This window comes from Bubalus bubalis, chromosome 5 (genome assembly GCF_019923935.1).
Source record: "Bubalus bubalis isolate 160015118507 breed Murrah chromosome 5, NDDB_SH_1, whole genome shotgun sequence".
NCBI classification, from domain to species: domain Eukaryota; kingdom Metazoa; phylum Chordata; class Mammalia; order Artiodactyla; family Bovidae; genus Bubalus; species Bubalus bubalis.
The window spans coordinates 40,806,538-40,824,005 of record NC_059161.1 but is presented as its reverse complement, the minus strand read 5'-3'; the positions used below and the strand labels follow the sequence as shown (position 1 = coordinate 40,824,005).

General features: G+C 38.1%; 1 long non-coding RNA gene across 1 annotated transcript in view; it reads left to right on the top strand.

Annotated features, from left to right (window-relative positions):
* The window catches only part of LOC112585093, a 117,983-nt gene that overhangs the window by 17,573 nt on the left and 82,942 nt on the right, over positions 1 to 17,468 (top strand). The window lies entirely within an intron of this gene.

Sequence of the window (17,468 nt, the reverse complement as noted above, 5' to 3'; positions counted from 1 at the left end):
ACACAGTGGGCTGTAATACACAGGCACTTAAAGAACTGTAGGAAGGAAACTGATGTTTACTGAACTTCTCATGTGGCCAAACGTAGCACTAGATGCTTTATATGTGTAATCTTATTACTCACAACAAAGCTTGAGGTAGAGTTAGATTTGGTTTGACTATAATTTCAGCCTTCCTTGAATCCTTCCTTACCATTTGTTCATTTCATGAGTATTTTGTGTGTGATTTCAAAAACCCTCTTTCAGGAAGGGGCTTCTCTAATTCTTCTTCCTGAGCTGGAACCTTGTTAGGAGCCTTTAGGAACCTCCTCCTTAGCCAGAACCTTTCATTAAGAAATTGGAAATGACCCATGTGTCTATCAATAGGTAAATGGCTGAAAAAATTATGAAATACTAGGAACTATTAAGAATAAATACTGACCTGAAAACATGACTATGATATGTTTTTAGCAATTTCAGTTCAATAGCATAGCATGACCTCGATACAAAACTGTGTGTGTGTGTCTAAAGTTATACAACAAACTGTTAATCACGGTTTCCTCAAGGAATGAACTTGGAACAAGGAGGGATAGAGGCAGGCTAAAAGGGTGTTGGAAATGAGAGGAACTACAACACATCTTTTATTTATATTGTGTAATTTTCACATGATGAAATTATAAGCAGCTTTTAAAAAGGATTATGAAAGTCCCTTTTATCCTTGTTTTGTTCTATTGGGTTTCAAATCGGAATCATCTATACTCTCAATGTAATAGCAGAGATTGGGGGAAATGACTCACTTTTTAACCTTCTCTTTGTTAGAGCTTTGCCTCAAAGACGCTGTCGTGACCTGTTAGCCTACTAGCAGATGCTCGGTACTGTCTCTTCAACCCTGCCCTTAGACCAGGCACAAGGAGTCATTCTGTGTTTGAATAACTTCTTTCCTTTGTATTTGAGGTTATTTGGTAGATTCTACGGAGAAGGCAATGGCACCCCACTCCAGTACTCTTGCCTGGAAAATCCCATGGATGAAGGAGCCTGGTAGGCTGCAGTCCATGGGGTCACAAAGAGTCGGACACGACTGAACGACTTCGCTTTCACATTTCACTTTCATGCGTTGGAGAAGGAAATGGCAACCCATTCCAGTGTTCTTGCCTGGAGAATCCCAGGGAAGGGGAGCCTGGTGGGCTGCCGTCTCTGGGGTCGCACAGAGTCGGACACAACTGAAGCGACTTAGCAGCAGGTAGATTCTACAGATGTATTCAGACAAGAACTGACCTTCAGCATGAATACAACTGAGGCTATTAATCTCTGACCTCGGTATGTAGGAATTATTATCTCCATCATATGACTGAGGCAGTTCAGAGAAGTTGAAGGGGCACTGAAATTAAAGAGTACAAAATTGCATATATGACTTTAATTACCTGCTAAATTACCAGATGAAAATTTGTGGTAAATGGATGAAACAAGAGTTAAAGTTCACACAAAATCTTATTTTTGATCATTTTAATGTGATCATTAAAGTTCTGAGTGATTTTTGTCTGATTTATTTTTATGACTATGAAAAAGGGCAGTTATTAAATACTGTTGGTGATTTGACTCTAAAATCAAAAATTTTAGACTAATAATTTCAGACTGCCTTGGTCAATTTAATTGAAGCTATCTTGAGATTTCTATGTTGAGCTGTTAAAATTTGCAAGTGCTGGTCTGTCTGATTTGATTTCTAAAGTTCTGGCCCCATCAGTGTGTAAGGCATATAAGCTTGACAAACCAGTCATTTTCCTTCCCTGGTATCTAGTTTTCTGGTCTGTAAATTGAAGTGTTTGAACTATAATCATCAAGATTGGCGTTTTTCTGAGTCTCTGAAAGTTCTCTTTGGTTCATAGCTCACTTACATAGTTAGGTAAATTTACTTCTGAGAACTCTTCAGCATATCCTCTGAATATTAATGTCAAAACTGCGTAAATATCTTAACTAAAATAATAAAGTGGCTTATAAGTAGATTAAATGCTTTCTTGTACTTTATTACTGAGTTCTTATTGAAGTTAACTTGTCAAGGACTAGTAAAAGCTATGTTTGGTCTAATTTATCTCTACACCAGTATTTCAAAAATATTATATAGGAATCTAAGACTAACATAATGCTTACCCAGAAAAAAGATAGCTTTTCTAAATTATATTTGTTTAGATAAAAGAATCAAATTCTTAAATAAAAACTATTGGAAAAACTCTACAGAAAGACCTAAAAATGTGGAGGAGTATCTTGCTCTATTCCATATTTAGCATATGACCGTGCAGGTTCTATGCTGCTCTAAATAATAAAGACTTGGACCTAAGAGAGAATATGCCATCTTCATTATCATTATCACTAAAAATAAAATTGATCTCCTTTATTTGTCCTCCTATGTAGTGAGGAGGTATCTATACAATATCAAATTATAGAATAATTGAATTTCAGAACTAAAATGGACTTTAAAGACAATGTATTCAAACCAGCTCATTTTATTTCATAAAGATCGTTCAAATCCCAGTGATAAGTTTCTTTCTAATATTGAAGACACTCAAAGATAGTTGTATCCACTTACTTTTTTCCTATTTTATTTATATGTGCATATATTACTCTTGCCTGGAAAATCCCATGGGTGGAGGAGCCTGGTAGGCTGCAGTCCATGGGGTCGCTAGGAGTTGGACACGACTGAGCAACTTCACTTTCACTTTTCACTTTCATGCACTGGAGAAGGAAATGGCAACCCACTCCAGTGTTCTTGCCTGGAGAATCCCAGGGACGGGGGAGCCTCGTGGGCTGCCGTCTATGGGGTCGCACAGAGTCGGACACGACTGAAGCGACTTAGCAGCAGCAGTGCATATATTAATATTCATTCTATTTAATATATATTTGAGTTTTCACAAATGCATGCAGTCATATCATTACCAATACAACCAAGATACAGAATGGTTTCATCACCCAACAATTCCTTATACAGCTCATGTATTAATTCTTCCTCCATCATCAACCCCTAGCAACCACTGTGTTCTCTATTCCTATAGTTTCAACTTTTCCAGAAAATCAGAGAAATGGAATCAGACAATATGTAGCCTTTTCAGTCTGGCTTTTTTCCCCCCATTCAGCATCAATCATTTTTTGGAGATTTATTTATGTTGTTGTGTGTATCAGTAAAATACATACTTTTTGTTGCAGAATTGTATTCTATTTTATTGATGTATCACGGTCTGTTTATCCAGTCACCTGCTGAAAGACATTTGCTTTTTCCTAGTTTTTAGTGATTGTAATAAAGCTGCTATAAACATTTGCAAATAAGTTTTAGTGTGAACATGTTTTTATTTTGGGAGGGGGAGGTAAAGTCAGTGAGTGAGTAAAGTCAGTAGGCTATTTTTAAAAAAGATTTTATTGGCATATAGTTGTTTTACACAATTGTGTTTCAGGTGCCTAGCTAAGTGAATCAGTTATACATACATTCACTCTTTTTTAGATTCTTTTCCCATATAGGTCATTAGAGAGTGCTGAATAGAGTTCCCTGTGCTATGCAATAGGTCCTTATTATCTATTTTATATTTAGTGGTGTGTTTATGTCAATCCCAATCTCTCTATTTATCCTCCCCCTATCCTCCTGGTAACCATGTTCATTTTCTACACCTGTGACTCTATTTCTGTTTTGTGAATAGTTTCATTTGTATCATTTTTTTAAGATTCCACATAAAAATGATATCTTGATATTTGTATTTATCTGTCTGACTTACTTCACTCAGTATAACAATCTCTAGGTCCATCTACGATGCCGCAAATGACATTTGATTCTTTTTTATGGCTGAATAATATTCCATTGTATGTATGGACCACATCTTCTTTATCCATTCTGCTGTCGATGGACATTTAAGTTACTTTCATGTCCTGGCTATTGTAAATAGTGCTGCAATGAACATTGAGGTGTGTGTATCTTTTCAAATTATGGTTTTCTCTGGGTATCAGCCTCGGGATGGGATTGCTAGGTCATATGATAGCTCTATTTTGAGTTTTTTAAGGAACCTCCATACTGTTCTCCATAGTGGCTGTACCAATTTACATTCCCACTAACAGTGTAGGAGGATTCCTTTTTTTCCACACCCTCGCCAGCATTCACTGTTTGCAGATATTGTGATAATGGCCATTTTAACTGATGTGAGGTGATACCTCGTTGTAGTTTTGATTTGTATTTCTCTAATAATCAGTGATGTTGAGCATCTTTTCATGTGCTTCATGGCCATCCTGCCATGTCTTCTTTGGAGAAATGTCTATTAAGATCTGCCTATTTTGGGATTGCTTTTTTAATTGAGCTGAATGAGCTGTTTGTATATTTTGGAGGTTAATTCCTTGTTGCTCACTTTGTCTGCAAATATTTTCTCCTATTCTGGCTGTTATTATTTCTGATTATGGTTTTATTTGCTGTACAAAACCTTTAAGTTTAGTTTGGCCCCAGTTGTTTGTTTTTGTTTTTATTTTCATTACTCTCTGGTGGCTCAAAAAATTTTGCTGCAACTTATGTCAGAGGATTCTGCCTATGTTTTCCTCTAAGAGTTTTATAGTATCAAGTGTTACATTTAGGTCTTTAATCAATTTTTGAGTTTATTTTTGTGTATGGTATTAGGAAGTATTCTAATTTCATTCTTTCACATGTAACTATCTAGTTTTCCCCACTTATTGAAGAGATTGTGTATTCTTGCCTCCTTTGTCATAGATTAGGTGAACATAGGTGGGTGAGTTTATCTCTGGAATTTCAATCCTATTCCATTGATCTGTATTTCTGCTTTTGTGTCAGTAACATACTGTCTTGATCACTGTAGTACAACTGAGGTTAGGGAGTCTGATTTCCTCAAGCTCCATTTTTCTTTCTCAAGATTGCTTTGGCTACTCAGGGTCTTTTGTGTTTCCACAAAAATTTTAAGATTTTTTTCCTAGATTTGTGAAAAATGTCACTGGCAATTTGATAAGGATTGCACTGAATCTGTAGATTGTTGGGTAGTATAGTGATTCTGACAATACTGATTCTTCCAATCCTAGAACATGACATATCTTTCCAACTGTGTCATCTTCAGTTTCTTTCATCAGCCTCATAGTTTTTGGTGTATGAGTGTTTTGCCTCCTTAGGTAGATTTATTCCTAGGTATTTTGTTCTTTTTCATGTGATGGAAAATGTGATTGTTTCTTTAATTTCTCATTCTGATATTTCATTGTTAGTATAGAGAAATGCAAGAGATTTCTGTGTATTAATTTCATATCCTGCAACTTTACCAAATTCATTGATGAACTCTTAAGTTATCTGGTAGCATCTTTAGGATTTTCTATGTATAGTATCATGTCATCTGCAAATAATCTTCCCTTGTAGCTCAGTTGGTAAAGAATCTGCCTGCAATGCAGGCGACCCAAGTTCTATTCCTGGGTCAGGAAGATCCCCTGGAGAAGGAAATGGCAACCCACTCCAGTATTCTTGCCTGGAGAATCCATGGACAGAGGAGCCTGGCGGGCTACAGTCCATGGGGTCGCAAGTGTCAGACACGACTTAGTGACTAAACCACATCTGCAAACAGTGACAGTTTAACTTCTTTTCCAGTTCGTATTCCTTTTTTTTCTCTGTTTTGCCATAGAATTCTAAAACTATGTTGAATAAAAGTGCTAAGAGTAGACATCCTTGTCTTATTCCTGATCTTAGAGGAATAAGCTTGTGATGGTTGAGTATGATGTTAGCTGTGGGTTTGTCATATATGGCCTTTATTATGTTGAAGTAGATATGTTGAAGCCCATCTATGGGCTTCCCTGGTGGCTCAGACAGTAAAGAATCCACCTGCAATGTGGGAGGCCTGTGTTTGATCCCTGGGTTGGGAAGATCCCCTGGAGGAGGACATGGCAACCCACTCCAGTATTCTTGCCTGGAGAATCCCATGGACCGAGGAGCCTGGAGGGCTACAAGTCATGAGGTCGCAAAGAGTTGGACATGACTGAGCAACTAAGCACAGCATAGCACAGGTTCCCTCTATGCCCACTTTCAGGAGGGTCTTTCTCTCTCTCTCTCTTTTGTTTTTAATCATAAATGGGTATTGAATTTGAACTCAGCTTTTTTCTGTGTCTATTGAGATGGTCATACAGTTTTTATTCTTTGTTATATGGTGTATCACAATGATTTAAATAGATTGTCTTTTTATTTGCTTAAGTGTCTTTTGCAGAGCACAGGTTTTTAATTATGGTGAAATTCAGTTTACCAATTTTCTTCTTTTTTGGTCATGCTTTTGTTGCCATATCTAGGAAGTCTTGACCTAACCTAAGGTCACAAAGATTTTCTCCTTAATTTTCTTCTAGGAGCTTTTTTGGGCTTCCCTGTTTGCTCAGCTGGTAAAGAATCTGCATGTAAACCAGGAGACCTGGGTTTGATTCCTGGGTTGGAAAGATTCCCCTGGAGAAGGAAAAGACTACCCACTCTAGTATTCTGGCCTAGAGAATTCCATGGACTATACAGTCCATGGGGTCCAAAGAGTCAGACACAACTGAATGACTTTCACTTTCATTTATGGTCTTCCCTGGTGGCTCAGTCAGTAAGAGTCTGCCTGTAATGTGGGAGACTCGAGGTCAATCCCAGCTCGGGAAGATCCCCTAGAGAAGGAAATAGCAACCCACTCCAGTATTCTTGCCTGGAGAATTCTATAGACAGAGGAACCTAGTGGGCTACAGTCCATGGGATCGCAAGAGTTAGACATGACTGGGGGACTAACACTTTCAATTTCAGGAACTTTATGGTTTTATGTTATGCATTTAAGTCTTTGATCTTTCTTGAGTTAAATTTTTAATATATGGTTATGCTGTTTCATTTGTCTGGATCAGTTCATTCAGTCAGTTCGGTCGCTCAGTCATGTCTGGCTCTGTGATCCCATGAAGCACAGCACGCCAGGCCTCCCTGTCCATCACCAACTCCTGGAGTCCACCCAAACCCATTGGTTGGTGATGTCATCCAACCATCTCATCCTCTGTCGTCCCCTTCTTCTCCTGCCCTCAATCTCTCCCAGCATCAGGGTCTTTTCAAATGAGTCAGCTCTTCGCATCAGGTGGCCAAAGTATTGGAGTTTCAGCTTCAACATCAGGCCCTCCAATGAACACCCAGGACTGATCTCCTTTAGGATGGACTGGTTGGATCTCCTTGCAGTCCAAAGGACTCTCAAGAGTCTTCTCCAACACCACAGTTCAAAAGCATCAATTCTTTGGCGCTCAGCTTTCGTCACAGTCCAACTCTCACGTCCATACACGACTACTGGAAAAACCATAGCCTTGACTAGATGGACCTTTGTTGGCAAAGTAATGTCTCTGCTTTTTAATATGCTGTCTGCTGCTGCTGCTGCTAAATCGCTTCAGTCGTGTCTGATTCTGTGCGACCCCAGAGATGGCAGCCTACCAGGCTCCCCCGTCCCTGGGATTCTCCAGGCTAGAACACTGGAGTGGGTTGCCATTTCCTTCTCCAATGCATGAAAGTGAAAAGTGAAAGTGAAGTTGCTCAGTCGTGTCCGACTCCTAGCGACTCCATGGACTGCAGCCTACCAGGCTCCTCCGTCCATGGGATTTTCCAGGCAAGAGTACTGGAGTGGGGTGCCATTGCCTTCTCCGAATATGCTGTCTAGGTTGGTCATAACTTTCCTTCCAAGGAACAAGCGTCTTTTAATTTCATGGCTGCAATCACCATCCGCAGTGATTTTGGAGCCCAGAAAAATAAAGTCAGCCACTGTTTCCATTGTTTCCCCATCTATTTGCCATGAAGTGATGGGACTGGATGCCATGATCTTAGTTTTCTGAATGTTCAGCTTTAAGCCAACATTTTCACTCTCCTCTTTCACTCTCATCAAGAGGCTCTTTAGTTCTTCTTCACTTTCTGGCATAAGGGTGGTGTCATCTGCATATCTGAAGTTATTGATATTTTCCCCTGCAATCTTGATTCCAGCTTGTGCTTCTTCCAGCCCAGCATTTCTCATTGATGTACTCTGCATATAAGTTAAATAAGCAGGGTGACAATATTAAGCCTTGACATACTCCTTTTCCTATTTGGAACCAGTCTGTTGTTCCATGTCCAGTTCTAACTGTTGCTTCCTGACCTGTATACAGGTTTCTCAAGAGGCAGGTCAGGTAGTCTGGTATGCCCATCTCTTTGAGAATTTTCCACAGTTTGTTGTGATCCACACAGTCAAAAGCTTTGGCATAGTCAATAAAGCAGAAATAGATGTTTTTCTGGAACTCTCTTGCTTTTTCCATGATCCAGCAGATGTTGGCAATTTGATCTCTGGTTCCTCTGCCTTTTCTAAAACCAGCTTGAACATCAGGAAGTTCATGGTTCACATATTGCTGAAGCCTGGCTTGGAGAATTTTGAGCATTACCTTACTAGTATGTGAGATGAGTGCAATTGTGCTGTAGTTTCAGCATTCTTTGACATTGCCTTTCTTTGGGATTGAAATGAAAATTGACCTTTTCCAGTCCTGTGGCCACTGCTGAGTTCTCCAAATTTGCTGGCATATTGAGTGCAGCAGTTTCACAGCATCATCTTTCAGGATTTGAAATAGCTCAACTGGGATTCAATCACCTCCACTAGCTTTGTTCATAGTGATGCTTCCTAAGGCCCACCTGACTTCACATTCCAGAATGTCTGGCTCTAGGTGAGTTTGTTTTTCTGGATATGAATGTATAATTTTCCTAGCACTATTTGATTAAAAGACTATTGTTTCTTCATTGAATTAACTTTTGCCTTTGTCAAAGTCAGTTGACTTTATATGTGTGGGTCTATATCTGAACCTTTTCTTCTCTTCCATTCATCTAAGTGTCTGCTCTTCTGTCAGTAAAACACTATCTTTCTTATTGTAGTTTTGTAGCAGGATTTCTCAGTCTCATCGCTATTGATATTTTGGTCCAGGTAATTTTGTTGTAGAGGTTATCATAGGCTATTTAGCAGCATGGTTGGCCTCTATTTTCCAGACATCTCCTGAATCATGACAATCAAAAAAAAAAAAAAATCTCCAGACATAGCTGAAATGAACTAAGGGAAAAAAATCATCTCTGGTTGAGAATCACTGATTTATACAGTAAATCTTGAAAATCATACTGTTTTCTTCTTTTTTCTAAACTGTGTTGGCTATTCTAGTTCCTTTGCTTTCTCACATAAATTTGGGGGTTAGTTAGTTGATTTCCACAGGAAATCCTGCTAGAATTCTGATTGGGATTATATTGCATCTGTGCATCAGTCTAGGAAGAAGGGACATCATAACAATACTGAGTCTTCCAATCCATAAACACAGTATATCTCCACATTTATTTAGGTCTCCTTTGATTTTGTTTTCATTAATGCTGAGTTGTTTTCAGCACAGAGTATATTGGTGTATGTAGATATATGCATTTGTATCAAATATACATTTCCTAAGTATTTCATTTTTATGCTATTATAATTTTTTTAAATTCTAGTTACTCTTTGCTATTATTAAGAAATACACTTGACTTTATATATTAATCTTATATCCTGTAACCTTGCTAAACTTGTTAGTTCTAAGAGTTTTTCTCATAGGTTCGCTGGGATTTTCTCCATATACAAACAATTTTATTTCCTCCTTTCCAATCTCTGTGTTTTTTCATTTCCTTCTCTTGTTTTATTGTGCTAGTTAGGTGGGGCAACAGCAGTTGTTGTCTTGGTGTCAATACTAGGGAAACAGCCATTCAGTTCAGTTCAATCACTCAGTCATGTCCAACTCTTTGAGACCCCATGAACCACAGCACGCCAGGCCTCCCTGTCCATCACCAACTCCCAAAGTCCATCCAAACCCGTGTCCATTGAGTCGGTGATGCCATCCAACCATCTCATCCTTTGTCGTCCCCTTCTCCTGCCCTCAATCTTTCCCAGCATCAGGGTCTTTTCAAATGAGTCAGCTCTTTGCATCAGGTGGCCAAAGTATTGGGAGTTTCATCTTCAACATCAGTCCTTCCAGTGAACACCCAGGAGTGATCTCCTTTAGGATGGACTGGTTGGATCTCCTTACAGTCCAAGGGACTCTCAAGAGTCTTCTCCAACACCACAGTTCAAAAGCATCAATTCTTCTGTGCTCAGCTTTCTTTATAGTCCAACTCTCACATCCATACATGACCACTGGAAAAACCATAGCCTGGACTAGATGGACCTTTGTTGGCAAAGTAATGTCTCTGCTTTTTAATATGCTGTCTAGGTTGATCATAACTTTCCTTCCAAGGAGTAAACAGTCATTATTTCTCCATAAAGTAGCATTAGTGGTGTAGTTTTTGTAGCTGCCTTTTCAGATTAATGAAGTTTTCTTTTGCTTTTGATAGTGATGTTAAGAGTTTTTAACATCCTGGACATTGAGTTCGGTCAAATATTTTCCTGCCTCTGTTGAGATGATTGTACAGTTTTTCTTTTAAGTCTGTTATGATGAATTATACTGGAGTGATTTTCAAAAGTTGAAACATCTTTGTATTCCTATAATAAACCTCTCTTGCTCATAGTATATAATTATATGCTCCTGGAATTGATAAAATCTGTTGAACTTTGGTGTCCATATTCAGGAGGGATATTGTTTTGTAATGTCTTTGTCTAGTTTTGGTATCAGGCTAATGCTGGGCTCATAAAATGAATTAGAAAGTTGTTCCTTCCTATTCTATTTTCTGAAAGAAATGTATAGATTTGGTATTTCTCCCTCATATGCTTGGTTGAGTTTAATAGTGCATTTCTCCTGGCCTGTATTATTCTCTGTTGAGACTTTTTAAACTTTGTATTCCATTTCTTTAGTAGAATATTCAGTTTTCTATGTTGCATCCCCCTCCCAGAAATATTTGATATGTGGTATTTTCATATTTGTGTAGTTTAAAATGTTTTATACCTTCTCTTGAGACTTCCACTTTGACAATGAGTGAGTTATAAGGATGTGGTTTAACTTCCCAAAACTGGGAAATTTTCAAATATCTTTATTTTTAAATCTAATTCCATTATGGTCAGATGTTCTCTCTAGTAGTCTTCTCAGTTGACTATTTTTTGGGCATTGTCTAGAACAGAGGTAAATAATTTTTTTTGTAATGTGTCAGATAGCAAATATTTTTGACTTTTAAGACCATATAGTTTATCCCTCAACTACTCATTTCTGCTTTTGTGGCACTGAAATAGCCACAGAAGAAATGCAAACAAATAGGCATAGCTGTGTTCCAATTAGACTTTATTTATAAAAACAGATGGTAGATTGAATTTGGCCTGCAGGTCATAATTTGCTGACCCCTGATCTACCTTGGTGAATGTTCCATGCACACTTAAAAATGTATATTCTGTTGTTGGATGGAATACTTTATGAATATTAATTAGGTAAAACTGAGCAATAATATTCAGGTCTTCTAATCCTTGATTTTCTACTGTTCTGCTGACTATGGAGGTATTTTGAAGTCCCCAAGAATAATTGTGGATTTGTGTATTTTTCCTTTTAGTTCTCCATTTTTGATTCATGTATTTTGAAGCTCTGTTGTTTGCAGTATACATATCTGGATTGTTTTGTGTTCTAGATACATTGACCCCTTTTTCTCCCTAGTAATCCTTGTTTTGACATCTGCCTGGGTATTAATATAGTCATTCTCACTTTCTTTAGTTGTGTGATGTCATGTTTTATCATTCTCCATCCTTTTACTTTAACCTGTATATCATATTTATAGAGTTTCTTGTAGATAACATGTAACTGAGCCTTTTTTGTTTTTCCTATCTGACAATCTTTGTCTTTTAATTGGCATGTCGAGACCACTTTCTTTGAATGGAATTATTGATATGGTTGAATTTAGGTGTACTCTCTATTTAGTTTAGATTTTCCTTTTCTCTGTTTTTTACCTATTCACCATTTCTCTGGTTTTTCTCTATTCACCATTTTCTGCCATGTTTTAGATTATTTCCATTTTTTTTTTATACTTAATCTCTTGGTTTCATGTCTTTGTATTTTTTTTAGTTGCTGTTTTAGGTCTTTACAGTATACATATCCAACCTTTCACAGTCTACTTAGAGTTAGTATTTTACCACTTCAAGTAAAGGTTGAAGTTTTAATCATGTAGTTTTCTTTATTTTCCCGTCTCCCTTTATATTAAACTTTTCATGCATATTACATTTGGGCTCCCAGGTGGCACTAGTGATAAAGAACCCACCTGTCAATGCAGGAGACATAAGAGATGCAGATTTGATCCATGGGTTGGGAAGATCCCCTGGAAAAGGAAATGGCAAACCACTCCAGTATTGTTGCCTAGAGACTCTTCATGGACAGAGGAACCTGGTGGGTTATAGTCTCTGGGGTCGCAAAGAGTCAGACATAACCGAGCAACTGAGCACACACACCAATGTATTACATTTATTTGCATTGCAAATCCCATCAGACAATATTATAATTTTTGCTTTTAATAGTCACACCCACTTTAATGAATCTAAGAGGAAGAAATAAGCTATTTATCTAGATATCTTTAATCTCCATGTTGTATCACTTTCAGTTAGCCTGAAAAATTCCTTTAGCATTTTTCTTAGAGCAGTTTTGCTAAATATGAATTGTCTCAGTTTTCCTTCATCTTAAAATGCCTTAATTTCACTATATTTTTCCTTGCTAGGTATTTCGTTAGTTAAACACAGAATCCTGGTTTGCTAGTTATTACATTATAGTTACTTTAAAAGAAAACTGTGTCGCTATCTTCTGGTCTCCATGTTTTCTGATAAGAAATCCACAGTAATTTGAATAATTTTGCCTCTTTTTGTAATGTGTCATTTTCCTCTGGTTATTTTCAAAACTTAAAAAAAAATCCTTGATTTCCTGCAAATTTATTATAATGTATGGAGGTATAATTTTCTTTGAATTTAACCTATCTGGGGTTTTCTGAGCCTTTTGAATTTATTTCTTTCACAAAGTCTGGAAAGTTTTCAGCCATCCTTTTCCCCCTTTTCACGTTTTTCTGTGATTCCAACGACTTAAATGTAAACCTTTTGATACTGGCCTGTAGGCTTGTTCCCCCACCTCCACCCCCAGCCAGTATTTTCCCTTTCTGTTCTTCAGGTTTGAATAGTTTCTGTTGATCTGTACTAATTTTCTGACTCTTTCCTTTTTTTTTTTTTTAATCTCCCTTGAGACCACCTAGTGAATTTTGTATTTCAGATATTTTTTGGTTCTAAAATTTCCTTTTTTTTTTTTTTTTTTTCCAGTTTCCCTTTCTTTATTGAGAGCTTCTATTGCTACATTTATTTCAGGAGTGTTTGCTTCTTGGAGTCTGGTTACTATAGCTGGTCTAAATTTTCTCTGATTCCAATATCTGTGTCATCTTACAATTGACTTTCATTGATTCTTATTTTCCTGTAAGTTGTCAAATTTCCCTGGTTCCTTGCTTGTCCGTAGATTTTTTTTTTTTTCCAATTGTATCCAGACATTTTGGATTTTATATTGAGAGTTGGTCCTATTAAACTCCTCTGAATAAGGTTTTTCTTTTCTTTTTTTTTTTTTGGTAGTTAATCTTTAAATTTAGATTGAGAGTTTTCTTTCATTTTCTCTGCGTGGCCTTTCAAGGTCTTTGCTCTTCTGCTTTTACTCTGTCCTGCACGTGGGCACTCAGAGATGAATTCAGGACATGTGGCTTTCTCCACAAAATTCAGAGATCTCCCTCTCTGACTCTTTCTCTCCAGTGTATCCCCTAAACTCTCTGGCTTCCAGGAGCTCCTTTTCCCGATCATCTGACTAGAAAAAAGTTTATTTAAAGTTCAAGTGATCTTATTACCCATAATTATGCATGACTGGGGCAACCCTCAGTACCAAGTGGTGAGAATAAAGGGGGAGAGAGAGAGGCAAAAACATAAAAGTCATTTCTCCACTCTTTTTGTATCACAAGGTTCCCTTTATTTGAGTTACTTTGGCCAGAAACATGGATTTTCTCCCAGGGATTTTGGTGCTGGAGTAACGGTGATTACATTGCAGATTCATGATTCAGGTTGCCCTTGGTACAGGACTGGAAGGAAAAATAGGAGAAAAAACAAAACAAACAAACAAACAAACAAAAAAACCAGTGGGAATCACTTGGGTCAAAGTGGAAAGGCAAAAGAGGAAAAATACCAAAGAAACTCGTCTCTATATGAATTTTTCAAGTTTAGGTTCTCCTCCCTAATCTTCTTCGAGGTAGTTGATTTTGTGTGTTTGTCCACAGTTTTTCTGTAATCGATAGGAGATACAGGCTGCGTGGGCTTGCTCCACCTTGGCTGGTAATAGGGGTCCTTCATTTTTATTCATATTTGTGATGATTGTTAATTGCTCACAGTGTCTGACACCTAGAAGATGGTCAATGAGTATGTGTTGATTGAAAGGATAAATGAATAAAAAGTGAAGGAGAAAAGGAGGAAAGAAGAAAAAGGAAGGAGTAGGAAATATTGGGAAGAGAAACAGAGGGATGAATTTAGAATATTAGGTTCCTAAAAGATTGCAATGGTTTCAGGCATAATTCTACATTATGGTCACTAGATGGCAGTAGAAACCAAGGTCTACTTCACAGTCTTTTAAAAACATACTCAACAATGATTATATAACAATATATTTATAGATTAGGAAATGAGAGGAGTGGTTGTGGAGAGGGTGTGGCCATGAAAATTAATAAGAGGCAATTTCTGCCTTTCAGGATTTCACAAATTAACAGAAAGAAAGACTAACCATAACATAAATCAGACTATGGTAATCCTACAGTAGAAGTGTAAACTAATATTAATGTAAGACAGGAAGGGGGATTAATTCTGATTTACAAAAACTGAAGAAGTCTTCACTAAAAAACTTTTGTGGTTGGCTTTGACAGTTGGGTAAAGGTTGAACATACCAGGTGGGAAGAGGGAGGAGGTATTCCAAATAGAGAGTACAGATCTGGGAAGAATACCTAGAGAACAATAAATCCTGAAGTGTGGCTGCAGCATAGCATATGTGAAGGAAATCATGGAAGTCGATGTTGGGAAGCTGAGTTGGCATCATGTTATGGGAGTTCTTACATGAGGGAAGGGTGTTGTTTCTGAGTCCTGTGTACATGCTCCCGTCTCTGGCCAGGGTGCTGGGAGTGCCCGCAGTTTTTAGCAACAGTCCTCTGTGGTGGAGCAGCCTGTCCCAGAGCCTTGGACAGCTCCTGCTGGATCAGAAGCTCAAGACTCAACATCCTCTAGGGGCCCGGAGGGAAGTTACATAAGTGCCTTGGCTGGGTGGGCTCTTTGCCAGATGTGGTCAGTCTGAAGGTCCTGGGTGAAAGCTTGTTATCATGTGGTGACCTGGACCCGGTATTACTAAGTCTTCCAGTTTTTCAAGAGAGTTCGGAAATGCAAATTTATATGAAATTTCCTGATTTTTTTTTTTTTAATGCTGGCACTAATTCATAGTTTAGGAAGCACAGAGTGAGCCAATCAAAACTAACCGTGGGCTGGAGTGGGCCCTTGGGCAGCCACTTCTTCCTGAGAGTCGTCTGTAGGCTCCTTTCCTGATCTCTGTCATGGCTGAGGTCCAGACCTAAGCGTCCATGGAGGGAGTTCCTCTTTGCTGATTTTCCTGTCCGTGTGTGGAAAGGTTTCCTAATGGTGTGTCTCAGAGCGACTCCCCCCAGCCCTTCCTATGAGCTACCCCCTATGTCCAGCCCTCTGCCTTCCCCTCTGTGTAAAAGCCACCAGGCTGGCCACTCAGGGTGGTGGCTGGCACACAAAGCACTGTATTCCTGGTGCTCTCCTTATGTCTCAGGTACATCAGTGCAGGTTTTAACAGTGACCCTGATGGTTCTTTGGTGCTCATTCAGAAGTTACTGTGGTCTTCAAAATTTTCTTTTTAAATTGATTGGTTCTTTAAGCTTCTAGGTTGCATTTAAAATAGGATAGTCTACTTACAAATTTATACATAGATTTTAATCACTTACTATTTCTTATTAATTAGAACTGGGGGAGAATTGGGGGTTTGTGTTTATCTTGCTGTTGCCTTATTATAGCTCTGTGAACCCCAAAGGGTAATCAGTATTCTTTGTTCCCTGAGTCCATAGAAGCCGGGAATCTGGTTCAAGGACTCTAGGGTGCCTGAGAAATGGCAAATGGAGAGGCAAAGGATTCAGGTTCAGAAAGGAGATAGAAAGATTCTTTCCCTCTTTTTCTTTTCTAGTGATCAGAGCTCCAGGTAGCATAGTAAGAGTCAGAAAGTCACAGCAGAAAAGAATGGATTCTGAAGCCATACTCTCTGAGGTTCTATTTCAGTTCTTCCCCTAATAAGGTGACTTTGGGGCCATCACTTAGCTTCTCTGTGCTTTAGTGTTCTTATCTGTGAAGTGGTGATATTAATAAATTATCTCATAGAGCTATCCTGAAGATTAAAATGGCCCAATGTACATGTAGAAGGTAAGCAGATAGGTATTTGTGGGTGTGTTTTAATATGAATGTTGCTGTACCATTTACTTTTAAAGACCAATTACAGATAAAACTGAAGAATTAACAAGATGATTCCAGCTTGTTGTTGATGATTCCAATCAACAAGGAATTCCAGCTTCACTTATCCTGCAGGAGTAAATACTTCCTTTGTGTGTCTATGTGAGCATGTATAGAGGTTGAAAGTCAGTGGTGACTTGTGTCCTATTTGGTTATGAATTTTCACCAGGTGGCAGCAGAGTATTATGAGACGTCACAGAATCAGTGTCCTACTCAGACCACAGAGTAGAGACCAGCAGGCGATGGTGGCTTGAAGATCTATCTGTTCATTGATGTCAGTGGGGTGTTTAAGTTTCCTGCTATTATTGTATTCCTGTCAGTTTCTCCCTTTGTGTCTATTTCTATTTATGGGTGCCTATATGTTGATGAGTGTAAAATCCTCTTCTTGCATTTTTCTTTTTTTTTTTTTTTAATTAAAAGTATTGATTTATTTGTCTGCCCTGGGTCTAAGTTGCAGCACATGGGATCTTTGGTGAAGTATGTAGGATCTTTAGTTTTGGCATGTAAACTCTTAGTTGTGGCATGTGGGACCTAGTTCCTTGACCAGGGATCAAACCCTGGGCCCCCTGCATTGGAAGCATGGAGTCTTAACCACTGGACCATGAGGGAAGTCCCTTGTGTTGATTTTTTCCTCATTATATAGTGTACTTCTTTACCTTTATGGGCTTTGTTTTAAAGTCTATTTCATCTGATATGAATGTTGCAACAGAGTTAGCAGATGCAAACTATCACATATAGAATGGATAAATAATAAGGTCCTACTGTATAGCATAAGGAAAAATATTAAGTATCCTTTCCATATGATGGAAAAGAATATGAAAAAGAATATGTATATATGTGTGTGTATGTGTGCACACACATAACTAAGTCACTTTGATGTACAGCAGAAATTAATACAACATTGTAAATCAACTGTACGTGAATAAAAAAGAGTAAAGTAAATGAGAAAAGAGAGGGGTTGGCTTATTCAGGGCAGTCCTCATTCTGAAAGCAATTCAT